This window comes from Pogona vitticeps, chromosome 6 (assembly GCF_051106095.1).
Source record: "Pogona vitticeps strain Pit_001003342236 chromosome 6, PviZW2.1, whole genome shotgun sequence".
In the NCBI taxonomy this organism is placed as follows: Eukaryota; Metazoa; Chordata; class Lepidosauria; order Squamata; family Agamidae; genus Pogona; species Pogona vitticeps.
Window position 1 is genome coordinate 116833198 of NC_135788.1, and position 20878 is coordinate 116854075.

The 20878-nt window shown below is 43.5% G+C and overlaps 1 long non-coding RNA gene across 2 annotated transcripts; it reads right to left on the bottom strand.

Moving 5' to 3' along the window:
- Positions 1-1762: 1762 nt before the first annotated feature.
- On the bottom strand, positions 1763-20622 carry LOC140701369 (uncharacterized). 2 transcript variants are annotated; one of them, XR_013537658.1, is made up of 2 exons: positions 20251-20622; positions 1763-3550 (listed from the first exon to the last, which is right to left on the bottom strand). It is a non-coding gene; the product is annotated as an uncharacterized LOC140701369 (long non-coding RNA). The 2 variants fall into 2 exon arrangements; XR_013537659.1 differs by lacking the exon at positions 20251-20622 and adding an exon at positions 11868-13541.
- Between the last annotated feature and the right edge of the window lie 256 nt (positions 20623-20878).

A 20878-nucleotide genomic window follows, 5' to 3' on the forward strand; every position in this document is an offset into this window, starting at 1 on the left:
AAACATCTGGAGACCTTCCAAAATGATGTTCTTCAATCCAGTGCCCACTAATTGGGTTAGACTACAAGGAGCATCATCCACGACACAGCACAGACAAGATGGAGGGAGGAGTGGCCAAAAGATAAGTGGGAGGAAATCTCAGTGGGACCTCCCTCCCCAGCCATACCATGATATTGAGAAAGAGGCAGGATGAGTAGCTGAGGGGAAAAAAACTAGTTTGGAAGTGGTCTTCATTCTAGAAAGATACAGTGTGGAAAAACAAAACCTGTACCTTGTGGTGATGTTCCACTACAGAGCCATCATTATATCTCATGTTTTCCTGTGGCCATTTTAGAGCATCTCCCTGCCTGAGCCCCCTTTCAAGACAGTGCCCGTGTGGTCTAGCAGTGAGAGTGTCAAACTAGGTGTTGGAGCGATCCAGGTTCAAGTCCCCTCAGAATGTGGTCCTGACTGGGTCATTTTTTGGGCCATGCACTGTCTCTTAAGCCAACTTACCTCCAAGGGTTGATGTGCAGGTGCAAAGGTGAGGATGGAGGTCATAGACCACCTCGAAGAATGGGTTGTGCTAGTGAAGATGAAGAAGACCAAATAGATCTATTGATCTACTTCACAGGATGGTTGCCAGAGGAAAAGTCAACAAAGGTCAATAATTATTAATAGAGGTCCTCAAACTTAGAGATGAGCATAGACCATCCACGATGGGCTTCCATGGCTTGAATAGGGATTTGCACCCAAGTCCCACAAGAACCACTATAGTAGAGTGGATACAATATAGTGGACACAGGAGACCTCGCTTCAAATCCCCCACTTGATCATGTAAAGTCAAGTATGGAAGGGTGGTGACAGTGGTAAAATCAGTCCTTGAATATCTCACATACCTTGGAAACTCTACAAGTTTCACCATATTTTGGAACTGACACACACAAACTCCTCAATCTTTGTCCGAGATTTAATCCCCAACATTGCAATGTTCTATTCTGTTAAAAATCCTCGATCCACACCACATTTGTCACCGACATACCTCACAGAGTTTCACTTTCCAAATTCCTTAGAGAAGGAGGAGTGACTGAAAAACCAGTGGACACGGATGTGATCCGGAGTGCTTTTTAAAACATGTCATGCATGCTTCTTCCCACTAGATGGCCCACAGATATTTAACTTTCTCAGGAAAAGTCATACATTTACCAGTTGAGGGGGTCTGACCCGAAAGCCCAATGAAACAACAGAACACTGTGAGGGGCCAAAGAAGCAAACCTTGTATCTCTCATGTGCCTTTCAGAGTAATATCCGTGAGGAGGACGACACCCCATCAAGACAATTTTCTTGGGTTCTTCAGAATGGGCTCAAGAACATGGCTACTTTGGTGGACCTCTCACCTCCTTGGATTATTTTTCTTGTGTAAGTGGGACACTCATGAGAAAATCTTTTCACACACACGAGAGAGAGACCTCTATAACAGAGCTCCGCAGCGTACAGAGTGTCTGTTTACAATTTCAGCCATCTAGCCAGCCAGCCACAGCCTCTACCTGGATGCGTCCTTCCATCCGGTCCATCAAAATCGTTGGTTCCAACGTTGGGTCCCCAGATGTTCATGGACTCAGACTCCCAGAAGCCTTCACTCCTTTCTGTGCTGGCCACGATTTCTGGGAGTTGTAGGACAAGAACATCTGGGAACCAAAATTGGGAACCACTGGGGTGGAGGATATAAAAGTGACTGACGTTTTAGATCAGATCTGTTGTCTTACGGAACCGTAATACGGAATGGGCACAGAGTATATTTTACTGATTATATATCACATGCCTGTTGTCTTTTACAGAGGTGGTTAAAGAGAGAGGGGCAACTGATCACTTACATGGACAGACAGAAAAATAAGTGCTGTTTCATATATTAGCCAGACAGAAATACAGGATTTGGGGAAAGGCTAGCTGAATCTGCATTTCTGTAGAAGGAAGATCTGTATTTGTATTGAAAAAGGCTGTAAGATCGGGGGTGGGGGAGAGGGAAATACCGATTTTCCTTTATTGAACCTTTCTGACCGCCTGGAGTCCTTTCAAAGAATCTTAAAATAAAATGCCAGCTATTGAGAGAATGGATACCTATGGGGAGGGGGAGAGAAGTCAGAGACAGACTGACTGACAGACATGGTTACAAAAAATCCAAAAAATAAACATTTCATGAAACCTCACTTTGGAATAATCTCATGTTCAACGTTTTTCTGAGCATGGGTGTCACCTTGTGAAATTGACCGCCTCTGTGTAGAGAAAACCTTTAATTTCCTTTTAAATCTCATCTCCTTACAGTTGTTAGCTCAGCCTCTCAAGTGGCTCAGACATCAGCATCTCAAGAGGTTTGGGAAGGTGACAGGTGCACCATTACCTGCATCCATGCCATCACGTACCGTCCTCATTTTTGGTACTACCAGATGTCTGGGAAAGCTCTATCACTTCTTTTCTCTGTGTTTCGGGAAGGGAATCATACTCAAGGAAGTTTGACGGCTGAGTACCTGGATGAGGGGAGACAGAGCTATCTGCATTTCTCTACCTCTCGGCTTCAATTCTCAGGAACCTACTTCTGTGCAGCGGAAGCACGGTGATACAGGAAGAGGGGGGTTTGTGATGAGAACCTCATCCTTTGTTAAGTTTTATCATCTTCCCAGGCTAGGCGATTGAGAGAAGACCAGGAACACGGCCTTCTCAGAGGTCCTTCCTCCCCCACCTCTGGAACAATCTCCAGCCCGAAATTCGCCTGGCTCCTTCACTGGGAATTTTTAAATGATCCTTGAAAACATGGCTCTTTAGACAGGCTTTCCTGGAGATCACACCATTGTAGCACAGAGACTCTCTTGTATCATCTGTTCCCGCCGTCTTGCCTTTTGAAATTAGCTCTAGTCATTTTGACGTTGTCTTTTGTGTATATGGATTGCTAATGTTTAATTTGGGTTTTGTATTGTTTTGTTGCACTGTGAACTGCCCAGAGTGGCCTTGGTAGCCAGATGGGTGGTATAAAAGTTGAAAGAAAGAAAGAAAGAAAGAAAGAAAGAAAGAAAGAAAGAAAGAAAGAAAGAAAGAAAGAAAGAAAGAAAGAAAGAAAGAAAGAAAGAAAGAAAGAAAGAAAGAAAGAAAATGGATGAATGGATGGATGAATGACTCCATGTCTCCCTCTCAATGTATTCTTTTGTTTTGCCTTCTGATGCTTTCTGTTTAATAAAAGGGAACGTTCCTTACTTTGTACAGTAAATTCAGTGTGTAGGCGTCCTTCAGTCTTGAGAGACTATGGTAACGTGCTCTGATTAGAGGACTTAGAACAGCATCTAGTGTGGCCGAGATGGCCAATTCGAGAGTGACCATCCCTTCTACACTGAAGACAAATACAATCTATCCCCTGTCCAGCTCCTTGATTTTGCTGCTTCCGGGACTGCCTCTTGGCCTCGGCCTGCTGGACAAGGGTCTCTTCAAATTGGGAGAGGCCATGATGCACCACCTGCCTCCAGGCTGAACACTCAGATGTCAGGGTTTCCCACCTGTTGAGATCCAGTTCCAGTTCCAGTGCCTGTTCATGAGAAAAGGGGGTGGATTAACCCTGGGAATTTGACACTATACTCCTGTTTGAATCATTGTGCAGTGAGAGGAATTGAACTAAAACTTCATAATTCTGCAAGACAGCCATCTCCCAAGTTCTGTTCCAGTACTATAACTGGAAGGGCACACTAGCTATTTGTGCCAACACGTACCCCTGAGATTCCCCTCCTTTTTTCAACTTCTTGCTTCATTTCATCCCAAGCACGTTAGCCCTCAAATGTTCATCTTCTATTTGTGCAAAAGGGAAGCTGAATATTGTCCTTTGTGGGTTGTCTCCTTAGCTCCTTCCCTTGAAAAGAAAACCACAAGTGGTTTAACCAGAATCGGAAAGAGGAAGTGAAAGTTTCACAAAACAATTCTCTCTTTTCCAGCCCTACAGAGCAGTGTTTTCTAACTAAGAACTAGAGACACCGAGGAGCTGCTTAACCGCTGCGGATGAAACACAGCATACTCTGAGCGTACACAGATTGAACGTGGACAGGCTGCCTTCTTATCATGATCACGGCATCATCATTTGTTATCTTACTGGCGTTCATTACAAGTGAGTAGCATTTTTAAAACTACCCTCATTTGGGGTGGTTGTGCCTTTTAGTGTTCATGCCCCACTCTCTGTTTGGGCAGCAACAAAGTCTGTATTCCTTCCAGGATGGCTCACCTTATCTTTTCCCTCCCTTTGTGATATCGAATATCCAAGACAATGGGCTAAATCCAGACACAATCATCAGCAGATCCATAGAAATCCCTGGCTGAAATCCAGTAGTAAGTTACAACTAGAGTAAGCTCATTGAATTCTTGTGGTGAGTCAACTCCCCTATAAATTCCATGGATGAAAACAGGCCTTATCAAACTCCTACTGGATTTAAGCCATTTTAGCCAAGAGTGACTTATGTCGCACTTATTTCAATAGTTCTGCTTCAGTCTGGATTCAACTGTGTTACTTTTGTCTTCGATTTTTGCCATGCTCTATTATCACAGGAAATTTTATGTTTCTTCCCTGGTATCTCTGTTTATCTTTCTTTCTCTGGTTGATAGCTCCAAGGAAGTTCTTGAGAACCTTTCCCTCTACCACAACAAATGGGTTTCGTCCTAGAAGTGTACTTCGAGTTGAGCCATTAAAATCATGACTCAGTTACAGCTAGCTGAAATCAGCTCAAATTCCGCCAATTTCAAAGAGTGTGCTTTTGAACTGTTCACAAGTCACTTACTCAAAACAGTACCGGCTCAAATATTTTTTTGAGTAATTGCAAACCGTTCCTAAATACGAAATTCGCTCTGCCGTTTTGTACATTCTGAGTCCCAATGGTCTAAGATTTCAAAAACTAGCAAAAGCCACAGCGCCTGATATTTTTTGGAGAATTAGGCTCCGACTTCCTTCCATTCTCCACACATCTTGTCTTCCACTGTAGTAAAAATAAAATAGAATGGAGAAGGATAATGAGCTCTGGATAGAACAGTGACCCAAACTTCATAGATCTTGATACAGCTCATATCTTCTCATGAGTTTGATCTTGCTTGTGTATATTATTATTATTATTTTAAAGAATAATTAGCGGCATATTATTTTCCCCATAAGGGACGCTGGCTGAGTCAGTGACCCAGCCTCAACGATCACTTGTCATAGAGGAAGGATCACCAATATTCATCAACTGTACCTATAAGTATGGTGGCTATCCCCGTCTCTTTTGGTACACCCAGCACCTTGATGATGGATCTCTCCAACTTTTGCTGCAAGAGCATAACGCAGAGGCTGATCGGAGGAAGAAAGATGGGGAGTTCTTTGCTACCCACAACAAGGGAATGACATCCTTCCATTTGGAGAAGCAAGCCAGCTCTGTAAAAAACTCAGCCGTCTACTTCTGTGCCTTTGGAGACACAGTGGTGGAAACAGGGCTGGCTGCTGACTCAAAACCCCCAGTCGTTCTAGGAGCTGAAACATGAATTTTGCAAGAATCTGTTTTCAACTGACCTGGTCCACAGCTCTATCCAGACCCAGATCCTTCACAGTTGAATCTCCCAACTAAGAGGAAGTGCTCAAAAGCGATACCTCTGTGCAGCCTTTTTGCACCACTTTATATTTGTGTGTTTATTTCCTTGGGCTCTTGACATGTTAGACTGCGTAGAAATTCCTGCCGAATTTAACCATTCTCTCCAAACGTATTTGGCAACTTAGCATAATCAATGCCAAATCATTTAGAAAGAAAAATACAGTCCATTGTAAAGTGTCGGGTGTACAAAGTATGATTGGAGGTGACGACCCTCTTAGGAAAAGTTGAAGGCAGCAGGAAAAGAGGAAGACCAGATACAAGATGGATTGAATCCTCAAAGGAAGCCACTGCCTTAAGTTTAAAAGAGGATAACTGAGAACAAGACATGTTGGAGGACATTTGTTTGTAGGGTTGCCATAAGTGGGAGGCGACTTGATGGCATACAATAACAAAAACAACAAAATGTTGGGAACACACAGCCATGAGGTGTTGCTAGACTGCAACTCTCATCAGCCCCTAGGCAACCTATTTAATAGTAAGGGGAAAATGGGAACTGTGATCCAAAAGGGACAATTAAGCTGATTTCCTGAGAAGCAAATTATAAAGACAGTCAAGTCTTCTTTTTCATTCTTGTAATGCTAATTTTAATAGCATAGATCCAACTCACGGATTCAGTTTCACTCGAATTTGTCCAGTTTCACTGAAATTGCATTTAAAAAAACAACAACACAAGCTCAACTGCTCAATAGTGCAGTAGTTTAGGTTTATGGCTGTGGAGCCAGAGGCTGCGAGTTCGAATTCCCCACTGTGCCTCCTTGGCAGGAGCTGGATGCGATGATCCATAGGGTCCTTTCCAGCTCTGCACCTCTAAGATCACATGATTTGGAAAGAAGTCAAGGATGGAGTTTAATCCAAATTACAAGAATCAAGTCTTTGTAGAACAAGAGTTCAAGGGAAGAAACCAACCATCATACTAGATGACAAAGTGTTAGTCAAAGTAAAATAAAGTGAAATAAACATAATTTCAATAATTTTTTTTCCAGAGGGGACTCATGCAGACTCTGTTTCCCAAATGGAAGATCTGGTTACCGTCCGAGAGGGACAGCCTGTTTTGCTACCTTGCAGCCACAAAACCTCTGGAGCCCCAATTCTCTTCTGGTATGAACAGTCTCCCAACGGAGCCCCTCAGCTTTTGCTCTCCAATTATGACAATGAGGATGCAGAGACCACGGAGCGCCGGAGAGGGTTTTCGGCAGCCAACAAGGAGGAAACCTTCAATTTGACCAAAGGTGCAGCTGAGCTGAGAGACTCCGTTGTCTATTTCTGTGCCGTGAGAGACACAGTGAAGAGAATGACAAAGAAGGCATGACTAAAACCCACCCAGTGGCAGAATGGAGCTATGCAAAGATATAACAGGATACCTCTAAAAATCTTCCCTCCCTCTTTGTTTGTTTGTTTGTTTGTTTGTTTGTTCGTTCCCTCCCTCCCTCCCTCCCTCCCTCCCTCCTTCCTTCCTTCCTTCCTTCCTTCCTTCCTTCCTTCCTTCCTTCCTTCCTTCCTTCCTTCCTTCCCCACATTAAGGTAGGCAATGGGGAACATATCATTGCTTAAGAAACTTGGCTTTCTTAGATTTGCATCATTCACGTTGGATGCTGTGTTTCAGCTCAACCTCCCAAGGATTTGTTAGATTGTCAGTGAAACTCAAAGAATTTCTGTTGGGTTAGGAGAAACAGGGGTGGGTGGGATCTCGGGGGGGGAGTTTGTTCCAGAGATTGGGAGCCACTGCCAAGAAGGCCCTGGTGCCTTGTTTCTTCTTTCCTGGCCTCCTTCGGCGTTAGGCTCCTCAGCTGCCCCTCCTGGCTAGATTGGGTGATACGAGTAGATCTAGGTGGGAGGAGGTGTTCCGTCAAGCATATCAGCATGTTTTGTTATTATCTTTAAATTTAATTTTAAAATGTCAGAGTGCTGGAAAGTTTTATAAAACACCAAACAGTGGTTTTACAAACATGTTTTTAAATTGAAAAAACAAACAAACAAACTACACCCCTTCCTCACGCTGTCCAGTGATACCCAGTGCAGTATAGCGCATAGAATGATGGACAAGGACTCGGGAAGCCGGAATTCAAATCCCTGCTGAGCCACATGGAAACTAATTGGGGCGTGGGACTGGTAAAAACCACTCCTTAAGCATCTCATTTACCTTGAAAACCCTATTAAGGTTGTGATAGGTCAGTTCCAACTCAAAATCACAGCAGAACAGTGACATATCATTTCGTTCCATTAAAAAATATATATATATTGGATGATGGGGGTGTGGTGTCCCCCATTTGTGCCAAAGATGGCTCTCAGAAAAGATGTTCAACCCATTTCTCTGGCATTTGTGCCTTTTCTCCCTAGCCTAAGCGTGGGAACCAGGCCTGTAAGAAAGCCTCGGACACTGTCTCCATTCATACCTGGCTAAAGGGCACACATTTTGGCACTAGAGATGGGCACAAATTAATTTGTCCACTTTGTATGAATTAACCCGCATGGCACTACAGGTGTCATATCGATTATCCCGCCCCAGTCCCCTAGGCCAACTGGCTCACTCACTGTATGTCACCTTGGAATTATTGTAGATTACAAGTGGAACAAGTGCCAAAAGTGCAATACGGCTGCAAAAAAGGCCAATGCAGTTTTAGGATGCATTGCCAGAAGAAGAGTCTCCAAATCCCACGAGGTATTTGTTTCCCTCTATTCAACACTGATTAGACCTCATCTAGAGTACTCTGGTTTTAATGCTTTTGAATTGTGATGCTGGAGGAGGCTCTTGGGAGTCCCCTGGACTGCAAAGAGAGCAAACCAATCCATTCTGAAGGAAATCAACCCCGAGTGCTCACTGGAAGGACAGATCCTGAAGCTGAGGCTCTGATACTTTGGCTATCTCATGGGAAGAGAAGCCCACCATGGCCCAGCTTAGTAATGTTTTTTTAATTTTAATGGGGATTAGTTATTTTATTTAACTGTAATAATCTTTGAAAATGTTCTTTATGCTAAAGCTTGAGCAATATAAACTAATTCTATGAAACTCTATTTTTCTAATTAAAAATGATAATAAAAATTCTTACAGAAGGACTGGTCTCTTGAACAGCAGGGTCTGGCTAAATCCAGGGAGTCGAGGGGACCACAAACTAGCTATATCTAAGAGTCCTACCTAACTGAGCTGTTGTGAGTTCTAAGGAATCACAAAGCCCATGTGTCTGTACTTGCAAAGTACTGGGTAAAAGTAAAGTGTTCTTTTAAGGTCAGATTTGTTCAAGGGGATTACGCTACGCACTGGTGAGGTCTTGGGACTTGCCTCAGTGCAAAGGTGGTAGGTAAGTGGCCTGTCGAACTCTATGACTAAGGACGAAGAGCTAGTTAGGGAGGCTTGGGCACCACAATCTTGACACATGAAGTTGTTGTATATCTCTGAGGCACACGGTGGCACTGTGGAGAAACCGCTACCCTTCTTGCAAGGTGTGTCAGGAGAAAAGACACACAAGCACACTCAAGGGTGTTCTGACCACTGACCACATCCTCTGTGGTTTGCTAGCATTTTTTGCCTGACATTGCTTTTTGAAAACTACTTACGAAAGAGAAAGAGTAAGCTCCACGGCACCACGGTTTTCTTGTGCAGAAAAGAGCTCACGAGCTTATCAGAAAGGGGGCAGAATCTTCCCAGATATTTTCTTGGTCATCTCCTCTTTGATTCGGGAAAATGTCTCCTGTCGGGACCTTGGTTGTGTTCCTCACAGCTGTCCTAAGTAAGTGATCTATTTTTGAGTTGTATTATGGGATTGGTCTCTTCTTTCTTTCTTTCTTTCTTTCTTTCTTTCTTTCTTTCTTTCTTTCTTTCTTTCTTTCTTTCTTTCTTTCTTTCTTTCTTTCTTTCTTTCTTTCTTTCTTTCTTTCTTTCTTTCTTTCTTTCTAAAAGAGGAAATTTAAGCTATGGTCAGTTTTCCACACCCCAACCCCCCAAAAAGGAGAAGAAACAATATGTGAAAATACTGAAAACTTCCTGTTCTGTGAAATGAAAGGCATGTGTATTCTGATATATACATACACGCTCCACTTTGTATGCCTGTACCTGAATGGAAGAGTTAAAATGAAAAGGAACTAAAATGACACTTTCCCCCAAAGGTAAGTTTGACTTGATCCTGAGAGTCAAAAATGTTTTCTGTCCATGCATTCACCTGTTTGTCCATCTGTCCATCTCTGCAGAAAGCACTACTGGCCAGTCGGTTAACCAGGCAGAAGGAACAGTGGTGGTGTCTCAAGGAAAAAATATCTTTCTCCATTGTTCCTACAAATCTTCATTTACCACAGCCTATCCTTTCTGGTATGTCCAGTATCCCGGCCAACCTCCCAGGCTCTTTTTGAGAGAATTTGGAAAAGAGGAGGGTGATCGTCACGGTTTCCAGGCTGAGCACCGTAAAGGAGAAAAAACGTTCCACATGAAGAAATCAGCCAGCCAGTTGAAGGACTCCGCTATCTATTTCTGTGCTGTGAGAGACACAGTGAGATTGCGTAGAAGACACGCTGATCAAAAACTTAGGAGGGGAAAAAAAGCATCCTTCACAGTATTTCCAGAGACTATGGTTGAAGTCTTGTGAAGGGCAGACCTGGTTTCCGATCATTAAATTCTATTGGATGTAATCTGTCATAAGATTGGGCTATACATACAATTAAGAATTCCAACTTTAAAATAGAGACCTTAATTCCCTCCACATGTTCCAATTCTTAATTTGTCATTATTAATGGACTGATTGGCTAATTGCTCTGAAACTATTTTTTTGAAGCACATCTTTTTGTCTCCATCCCTGTGAGGAAAGACTGAACAATCTGTACCTGTTTAGCCTTGAGAAAAGAAAACTGACGTGGAGAAAGGATGGCATTCTTGAAATGCCTGAAGAACGGCCATTAAGAAGAGGAGCAAGAGGTGTCCCAGGGGGAAGGATACGTGATAAAGGGTTGAAGTTAGAGAAAGCTTGATTTCAGGGAAAAACCTCTGAAAATTTAGAGCACTACGACAATGGAACCAATCACTTTGAGAGGAGGTGAGCACTCCCAACGCCAAAGGCATTCAGGAGATATTGGCAACCCGTCCGATAGACTTTAACTTAGATTGCTGCACTGAGGAAGTGATAGTGGTAGTGGACTCAATGTCCTTATAGATTCATAGAACTGGAAGAGGCTTATAAGGATCACAAGTCCAAAGCCCCTGCTCTAGGCAGGAATCCAAATCAAAACATATCTGGCAGATGGTTCTCCAAATTTCCCTTGTATGCCTCCAGCATTAGAGCGCTGATCACCTCCCGAAGTCATTGGTTCCATTGTCATACTGCTCTAACCCTCAAGACGTTTTTCCTGATATTTGGCCTAAATCTGACTTCCTGTAGCTTGAGCCCATTCCTATGTCTTCTGCCCTCTGGTTGATGGAGAACAGATCCTGCCCCTCCTCTGTATGATTACCTTCCAATTATTTGCAAAGTGCTATCCTATCTCCCCTCAGTCTTCTTTTCTCAAGGTTAAACATGCCCAGATCTCTCAGTCTTTCTTCCTAGGTCTTAGTTTTCAGTTCGTTTCCAACTCCATCATTCTATGAGGCTATGATTTCAGGGCACATGCCAGCTCCCAAGAAGATCAAAACAATCTGGAAGAGGAGATCAATATCAGATTAGGAAGTTCAAAGACAGAGAACTCAGCAGAGAAGAAAACCAGAGTAGGAACGGCCGAAAGAAATGAAAGAAAATAATAAAGTCAAACATCCCCCAGGCGAAACATCCTGAAAATAATAATAAATTGTACGTGCAGAAAAGGAGATGGATAGAATGAATGAGGGCTGCAGTGACAAGATGAAGAATACCATAGTGGAGGAGCGCTGACATTTCCGTTGGGATATAATGGATCCGGAGGCAATGAGAAAATGCGGAGGAGCACAGATGTTTGCTAAGTCAAGATCAAGAACGAGAACCGGAGGAGAGAAAGGAGATGCAAAAGCCGTTATCAGTTCCTTTGCATGAGAAGATGCAAGAAAAACTAAGGCAAACTTCACAACAGGTAGAGATGCTGGCAGTGAACAAGCAATGGCACAGAATTCTAGATCCTGCTTCGTATACTTCCACCTCAAGAAGGTATCCCCCAAAACTACCGAATTTGGTAAAAGACACTAGGAAATCAACAGGAGGAACCTCTCGGGCACTCCTTCATAATTCTGATTGAGACCACAGTTGTGTTTCAGCTACCAAAAACATAAAAAAAAAAAAAAAAAGGAAACCTGACCTTGTTTTTCTAAATCCTTGCAGGCTCCTTGGGAAGCGCTCAGAAGATTGTCCAGCCAGAATCAGCCGTAGCATTTGCTGGAGCCTTGTACGACCTTCCTTGCAATCTCTCTTCGGTTTCAACAGAAATGATCCAGTGGTATCGCCAATTCCCCGGCCAGGGACCTCAGTATATTGCTGGCGCATTTCCAGGAAGAACTGGGGAAGGGACCAACCCGAAAAGCACGTTGCGTTTTGCAAAAGAGAAAACCTCCAGCATCCTTGTTCTCCATCGCGTCACGCTGGCAGATGCTGCCGTGTACTTCTGTGCTCTCAGCGATGCACAGTGTGTGAGGAAAGGACGGTCGCCCTGCAAGAACCCCTCGCAAAGGCTGAGCGGAGGAGGAGCTACAGAACTGGAGCAGGCAAAGAGGGAAGTAGAAAAAAAGCAAGCCGTAAATTTTGGGCTCATACCCGTAGAGGTTACCAGCTCAAGAGCATCCCGTTCCTTATTCTTTTATTGGCAAACTCTGAGGCAAGTGGTGAGCCCATGGACCATCTTGGGGTGCACTCTTGTGATATCACAGAAAGAGAGAGCACTCGTGGGTAGGGAAGTAAACAATACAACACATACGCAACAACCTTTCATTGACCTCCCAGGGCCAGCTGGGAATGGATCGAAATGGGCACCTGTGGCTTTCAACACGCTTGCAAAACACCCCTCAGACATTGTCCTCTTCCAGTGCCACTTGCTCCTGAATTTGTCTTCTCACCTGTAGCACCCCCAGCAGTGTAACCGTTTCTGGAGACTTGCGCTCATGTCTTAAGAGCTGGTTGCCGAAATTGACATGATATGACAGTTCGGAGAGCCTACGCTTTTTAGTGGGTCGAGATGAAGCCATTGTGTGTCACTTCCCTTAGGCTGCCCGTTTAGCAGTGTCCCTGACAGGAGCTGGAAACAAACTGTGTTTTCCCAGCAACAGGGCCTTGTTGTGAAATATTCCATTTGTAACATAACATATTTGAGGAAGATGTCCTCTTGGGACAAGGCAGAGCCCTCGGCCGTCCTAAAGACCGGTGTGATGCCCATGGGTCAGGATAGGATGGCTGAGGAGATCCTGCAAGTGGCTACCAAGTGCTCCAAAGGCTAGGTACCTCTCTGATCCTTGCAAAACTCCTGTCCCCGCGATGCCCTAGAACACTGGTTCTTAACCTTGGGTTACTCATGAGTTTTGGACTGCAACTCCCAGAAGCCTTCACCACCAACTGTCCTGACTGGGGTTTCTGGGAGTTGCAGTTCAAAAGCATCCGAGTAACAAAGGTTAAGAACCACTGCCCTAGAAGATGCCATGAATGCAGATGGACCATAGATGGGCATGGACCCAACTATGAGCAACAACAAAAAATTTATTAAAAAAAAAGAAGAGGCTCATTTGTGGTTCAGTTTCTGCATTCCATTTTGCCGAAATGCTACCAAGCATGAAGTGTTTTTTCATCTGGTGCTTCATTTTGCTTTGGTAAAACGGGTGCCCTTTCCCTCTTTATGGCTGCCCAACCGTCCATGTCCTGCTGGGTCCTCCTTGTGTGCCACCACCTCCTCTAGGCACAGTGGGGCCCTTTTTCCATTCAGGAGCTGGGCCCGCTCTCTCTGCGCATGTCCACACCTATCAGCTGGTAGACGAGCGCATGTCCAGAGACAGCCGGCCTGGCTACCGGAAGGGAAGCCTAGACATTGTCCCTGAAGGTGGCGGTGGAGGTGAAGGAAGAGGAGGATAAAAAGGGGCAGGAGGCAGGATCAGGGAGGGAGGCGATGGGGGGCAACTGGGGGGAGGTTCAGTAGGCTTATTAGGTTCCTGTCCTCCAAGGCAAAAACTGGAAAAATGAACCACAAACGGCTTTGTTTTTCCAGGGTTTGTGGGTGGTTCATCGGTATTTCAGGACCACAAACCATCCCAATTCAGCATTTTTTTCTGGGTCATGTACATCTCAAATTTGGATGGAGAAGACGGCCCCTGGATTGATTTTCCCCTTCTACCCAAGAGGACAATTATTGCATTTCTATTTATAGACACCAGAGGGCAACTCCGTTCTTCACATGTTCCTCTTCCGTTCACTTCATAATAGGTTCTTTTCTTTCTTTTTTTAAAAAATCTTCTTTCAGAATCTGTGTCACCTGAGCATAAATGAAGATCAGAAATGTGCCGGAAGATGACAGAGCAGAAACCACAAGCGATCACGTCAATCCGAAATAAAGGAGAAAAAGACACAGCTTTCCTTTTCTGTTGCCTCACGGATTGAACAGAGATGCCGTTCCTTTCAACAACCTTCCATTCCTTGACTCTTCTGGGACCCTTCCTTCTTCTCCTCAACTCAGGTAACATTCAAAGGGCATTTTCTCCTCTTTTTGTAAATCCTTTCATCAGCAAATGTGGTCAACCATCCTTGACCAACTGGCTAGTCCTCTCTCCTCAGGGAGAGGAGCGCAGTTCTTCAGTGAAGCCTGAAAATTGTATTAAAAGCAGGCGAGGTCTCAAGAACTGTAGGATGCCTTCTCCGTGTATATCAGGACCTTTGAGGTCAGAGGAGAAGGGCTGCTGTCTCCAGATCTATTCACCCGGATCTTGGAAGTACACCTTTGCCCATCTCGTCCTGCCCAGTTTCTGATGACCCTCAAAAGGTCTTCTCTGGGTGTCACCACCCTGAATGGTCCAGCAAAATGGTGTCCAGAAGAGAGTTTTCTCAGTAGTGGAATATTCACCCACATCGAGATCCGGCTACTGTTAACGGAACTATTAACAGCCAAGTGACTGTATGGGCTCCTCCTTTTTAAAAAATTGGCATATTTTAAATAAATAAATAAATAAATAAATAAATAAATAAATAAATAAATAAATAAATAAGGTTCCTTTTATGGGAATCAAGGAATCAACAAATAGATGTAGGACAAAAGGAAAGCCATTTTTCTAATCTTTCTTTCTTTCTTTCTTTCTTTCTTTCTTTCTTTCTTTCTTTCTTTCTTTCTTTCTTTCTTTCTTTCTTTCTTTCTTAACAGATTTTGGTCTAAGTGATTCTGTTTTCCAGTTGCTTTCGGTCCGTTCGGTCTCCGAGGGAGAAGACGTCGTTTTATACTGCAATTTCAGCACTTTAGATTCCAATCCTTATCTGTTTTGGTATAACCAGTTTCCCAGTCAACCTCCAAAGCACATTACAACTATCGCAAGATATTCGACGAATGTACCTGGAACCTTGAACCTAGAGAAGAAGACAGTGAGTTTGAAAATTGAGACGGTTTCTCTTCGGGACCAAGCTGTCTATTTCTGTGCTCTGAGACCCACAGTGACGTGCAGGTGCTTTGACTCTTGAACAAAAACAGTCGCGGTAGGAAGGCAAGCAAGTCACACTTCTGGACTTTCTTGATTTCTCTTTTGCAGGTCTTGGCCAAACTGCTTCTGTGTTCCAGTCATCCGAGCAGATAGAAAGCCGAGAAGGACACGTTATCACCTTGCAGGGCAAATTTGCAATCCTCGGGGGCCTCATGCAATGTGTTTCTTGTACCATCAATATTTGGAGAGAGATTGAGCTGTGTGTGTAGGGAAAAACTTGTGCTTCCTTGCTTCCCTTCTATATTTCTTCCTTTTTCCTTCCTCTCTCTTCACTTCCTTCTTTGCTTTCTTTTCCGTCCTCCTTCCTTTCCATTTCATAGAATCTGAGAATACTTGAGTTGCTGCTTTTCTTTTTCCTTCCTAGATGGATCCGTGCTTTTCTGAGTCGGACTGTCATTAATAAATATAGTTAAATTAAAACAGTGTTATTGGAATGAATGGACTCACGTGACCAGTAGGTGAAAGAGAAGATGACTAGAAAATTCACCTTAAAAAAAAAAAGTGATGTAAAATGCTGCGGTGAGTATGGAAAGAAAAATCAAATCTCTTCGTGGGAGACCAAAGATGCAGTCTCTCTGCTCGTTGGGTTCGATAAAGGTGTGCTCCCAAAGAACTACACCTCCCATGAAGATCGGGGCTTCCTGTGAACCACTGGGCAGCTTAATTGTTCATACATTAAAAGGGGAAACACAGGATTCAGAAGCCTCTGGTTAGGCCGTGTTCCAGGTGAGTGAAAGAGAGGTGTGCAAAAGAGTTGATAGATCAGTGGCTGTGTTTGGGAACTCCCAGAATTTGTGTGTGGTGAACTCTTGGACAATCCTGGGGAACGGAATAAAATCAAAAGGAAAGTTCAACAACAGTGAACGGCCGTGTTGGTATTCTGTCACATAAAATGCATTAAAGTGGAACTCCAACGCTGTGGCCAAAATCCTGTTCGGTGGGTTGAATCTACACAGCAAAAGCAATGTCATCATCAACGATACCAGTGTCTGGAAGGGGTGCCAACCTGGTGACCCTAGATTCTGGGATTTTTTTTCAGGACATGATAATTAGACGTGCTCAGAATCCCCCTTTTCTTTTTCATTCTTTTGCATGCTCCAGAACTGCACCTGAATTCACAGGGTAGCCTTCAGATTTATGAGTCTTTGTATGATCTGTCTGTCCGAGGGGCACCACTTTGCAATAGTTGCCTTATGACATCACAGGAGAACACCCTGTGTGACATCACGAGGGGGTCTTCCTCTCAACTTCCTCTAGCCAGAAAGTATAGGTATAGAAATGCCACAGCTTGTAACATTACTTTCTATAAGAATGTATTGCATGTATATCATTCCTTCTCGGAAGCCGTGTTGCTGTTATTGTTCTCGTTGGTTTGACATATAATATATGAAATATATTATAAATCCATTGCCACGTCTGCAGGCTGAAAGAATCCAGGGAAAAAACACTCCAGTTCCATCTAGTGTCCATTTTTGCTATTGCACCTTCCAAATATTTACAAGAATGCAGCTGACCCAACAAGTTCAGCTATTCCTATGCCACTGTTTGTGACATTACTTTCTAAAACAACTTATTGCGCTATCATTACTTCTTGGAAGCTGGGTTACTGCTATTGTTATGGTTAGTTTGATAACGCATGCAGTCTATTAGTATGCTGTTGCCACTACTGTAGGCCAAAAGCACCCAGGGGAAAAATACTCCGGTTCCCTCTAGTGTCCATTTTTGCTATTACACCTTGCAAATATTTACAAAGAAACAAAAGTCAAGCTGTGAAAAGCCGCCCTTGCCTCTTAGGATGGATAAGATGTCATAAAACTTGAAACATTTCTGTCAAAATGCCTCTAAAATGTTGTTAAATGCAATCTTATCACTACTTGAAACAAACATGTTACTCATTAAGCCAAAAGGAACTTGTTGTAGGTAACTAAGTAACTCATAACTAGTTAGTTCCAATCCTTCATATATACTAGTTGATTTAGTCCTATGTAGCTACCATTTTGTAAAGCCCCCACCCCAAATACGGCCACCATATTGGAACTGGTGACCTGCTGCCTGTGTCAAGCTGTAAGAAGCGTGCCCTGAGGAAAGCAAGAAAGGCTGACAAGCCCTGGCTTTGGCCTAGTGTTGGATATCTTGGCACATAAAGTTGTTGTATATCTTTGAGGCGCACGGTGGCACTGTAGAGAAACAGTTACCCTTCTGGCAACTTGTGTCAGGAGAAAAGACAGACACACAGACTAAATGGTGTTCTGACCACTGACCACATCCTCTGTGGTTTGCTAGCATTTTTTGCCTGACGTTGCCTTTTGAAAACGACTTATGAAAGAGAAAGAGTAAGTGGGACGGCATCACAATTTTCTCGTGCACAACACAGCTCAGGAGCTTACCAGAAAGGGGGCAGAATCTTCCCAGATATTTTCTTGGTCATCTCCTCTTTGATTCAGGAAAATGTCTCCTGTCAGGACCTTGGTTGTGTTCCTCACAGCTGTCCTAAGTAAGTGATCTATTTTTGAGTTGTATTATGGGATTGGTCTTTCTTTCTTTCTTTCTTTCTTTCTTTCTTTCTTTCTTTCTTTCTTTCTTTCTTTCTTTCTTTCTTTCTTTCTTTCAAGTTCTCAGGAGCCCAATTTAAATCAAAGCTAAAATTAAAGCAGATACTTCCATGTACCCCTGTATGTTGTACTTAAGAAGTAAGACCCAGCGATATGGACAAATCCCCATATTTTTTTAAAAAAGGAGAGATGTTTTACTGCAATATATGTGAAAAAGACCCTTTTATATCCTTATGGTGACTGATTTGAGCAGGGATCAGGCATCAGAAACTTATTATAAGAGAGCAAATTTTGACTAAGGCTAGTTTTCCTCAGCCCTGAGCACAAAGAAATGAGAAGAACCAATACTTGACAATACTGCAAAGGTCCTCATCTATGACATGAAAGGCACATGTATCCTGATGCATGCATACATGCGCCACCTTGAATGTATGTACCTGAGTGGGAGAATTAGAGGAAAAAGAACTAAAAAGACACATTCCCCCATAGATAAATTTCACTTGAGTCCAAGAATTAAAGTTGAGGCCATTGTCTTGGCCATTGTCCATTCATTCACCTGTTTGTCCATCTGTCCATCTCTGCAGAAAGCACTACTGGCCAGTCGGTTAACCAGGCAGAAGGAACAGTGCTGGTGACTCAAGGAAAAAATATCTTTCTCCATTGTTCCTACGAATCTTCGTTTACCACAGCCTATCCTTTCTGGTATGTCCAGTATCCCGGCCAACCTCCCAGGCTCTTTCTGAAAGAATACACCAAAGAGGAGGGTGATCGTCATGGTTTCCAGGCTGAGCACCGTGCAGGAGAAAAAACTTTCCATATGAAGAAATCGGCCAGCCAGTTGAATGACTCCGCTCTCTATTTCTGTGCTGTGAGTGACACAGTGAGACTGCGCAGAAGACATGCTGATCAAAAACTTGGGAGGGGAAAAAAAGCATCCTTCACAGTATTTGCAGAGACTATGGTTGAAGTCTTGTGAAGGGCAGACCTGGTTTCCAATCATTAAATTCTATTGGATGTAAACTGGCATAAGATTGGGCTATATAAAATTAAGATTTCCAACTTTAAAGAAGGGGGCACTCATTTGCTCAGCGTGTTCTGTTTTCTTACTTTATCATTATTCATTGACTGATCAATGACTCCCAACCTCTTTTTAAGTGCACCCTTCTGTCTCAGCCTGTGTGAGGAAAAACTGAAGAATCTGGACTGGTTTAGCCTTGAGAAAAGAAAACTGATGGAGAGAAAGGATAGCAAAAGAACAGCATGACAATGGAACCGATCCGATTGGGAGGCGATGAGTGACTCAAGACTGGAGGCATTCAGGAGATATTTAGCAATCTCTCAGATCGACCTTAATTTAGATTGCTGCACTGAGCAGGGGATGGTGGCTGTGGACTTAATGCCCTTATAGAATCATGCAATCATTGAGGTGGAATGGGCATATAAAGCCGACAAGTCGAAACCCATGCTCCACGCAAGAATCCAAATCAAATCAGATCTTACAGACGGCACTTCAGTTATCTCTGGTACGCTTCCAGCGATGGAATTCTCACCCCCTCCTGAGGCTATTAGTTCCATTGTCATACTGTTCTAACAATTAAGATGTTTTCCCTGATATTTAGATTAAATTTAACTTCCTATAGCTTGACTCTGTTCTTCTGTGTCTCACCTTCTGGAATGATCCTGGACCCCTCCTCTATATGGCTGCCTTTCAAATATTTGAAATGTGCTGTCGTGTTTCCCCTCAGTCTTCTTTTCTCAAGATTAAACATGCCCAGATCTCTCCGTCTTTCTTCCTCGGTCATAGTTTCCAGTTTGTTTCCAACTCCATTATTCTACGAGGCTATGAATTCAGGGTACACGCCAGCTCTCTCAAGAAGGACAAAACAATCTGGAAGAGGAGATCAAATTATGAAGTTCAAAGATAGAGAAGTGAGCAGGGAAGAAAACCAGAGTAGGAACGGCCGTAAGAGATGAGAGAAATAGCAAAGTCAAACATTCCTCAGGTGAAACATCCAGAAAACAATAATTAATTGTACATAAAGAAAAGGAGATGGATAGAATGAATCAGGGCGTAATGAGAAAATGCAGAGGAGCGCTGACGTTTGCTAAGTCAAGATCAAGGACAAGAACGAGAGGAAAGAAAGAAGACACAAAAATTGTTATCTGTTCCTTTTCATGAGAGTATTGAAGAAAAACTAAGGCAAACATCAGAGGTAGAGATGCTGGCAGTGAACAAGAAATGCCACAGAGGTCTTGATCCTGCTCCGTATATTTCCACCTCAAGAAGGTATCCCCAAAACTATTTAGTATAATACACTAGGAAATCAACATGAGAAACCACTCGTTTGTAGTTCTGATGGAGACCTTCTGGCCTTTCTCATGACTGGCGAGGAAGGACGGACGATCTAGAAATGCTATCAATTTAGATCTAGGAAAGCCAATCCGACCCTTTTCTTCCTCCTTTCCTTACCTTGAGAAGGACAGTTGTGTTTCACCTACCAAGGAGGTAAAACATTTGACCTTGTTTTTCTAAATCCTTGCAGGCTCCTTGGGAAGAGCACAGAAGATTGTCCAGCCAGAATCGGCTGTGGCATTTGCTGGAGCATCATACGACCTTCCTTGCAATCATTCTTCGGTTTCATCAGAAAAGATCCTGTGGTATCGCCAATTCCCCAGCCAAGGACTTCAGTATATTGCTGGTGCATATCCAGGAAGAACTGATGAAGGCACCGATCCGAAAAGCACGTTGCGCGTTGCGAAAGAGAAGACCTCCAGCGTCCTTGTTCTCCATCATGTCACGCTGGCAGATGCTGCCGTGTACTTCTGTGCTCTCGTCCTCGCACAGTGTGTGAGGAAAGGACTGTCGCCCTGCAAGAACCCCTCACAAAGGCTGAGTGGAGGAGGAGCTACAGAACTGGAGCAGGTTCCCTGGTTGAAAACAAGCAAGCCATACATTGTGGTCCATACTCGTGGATGTTCCCTTTGGCTCTTGCAGGAAAGGAGAGAAATGTACCCACAAAAGCAACACCACACTTCAGAACTGCCTTCCATGTATATATTCATAGAAGCCCACTTTGAACTTCTTAGTGGCAAAGAGC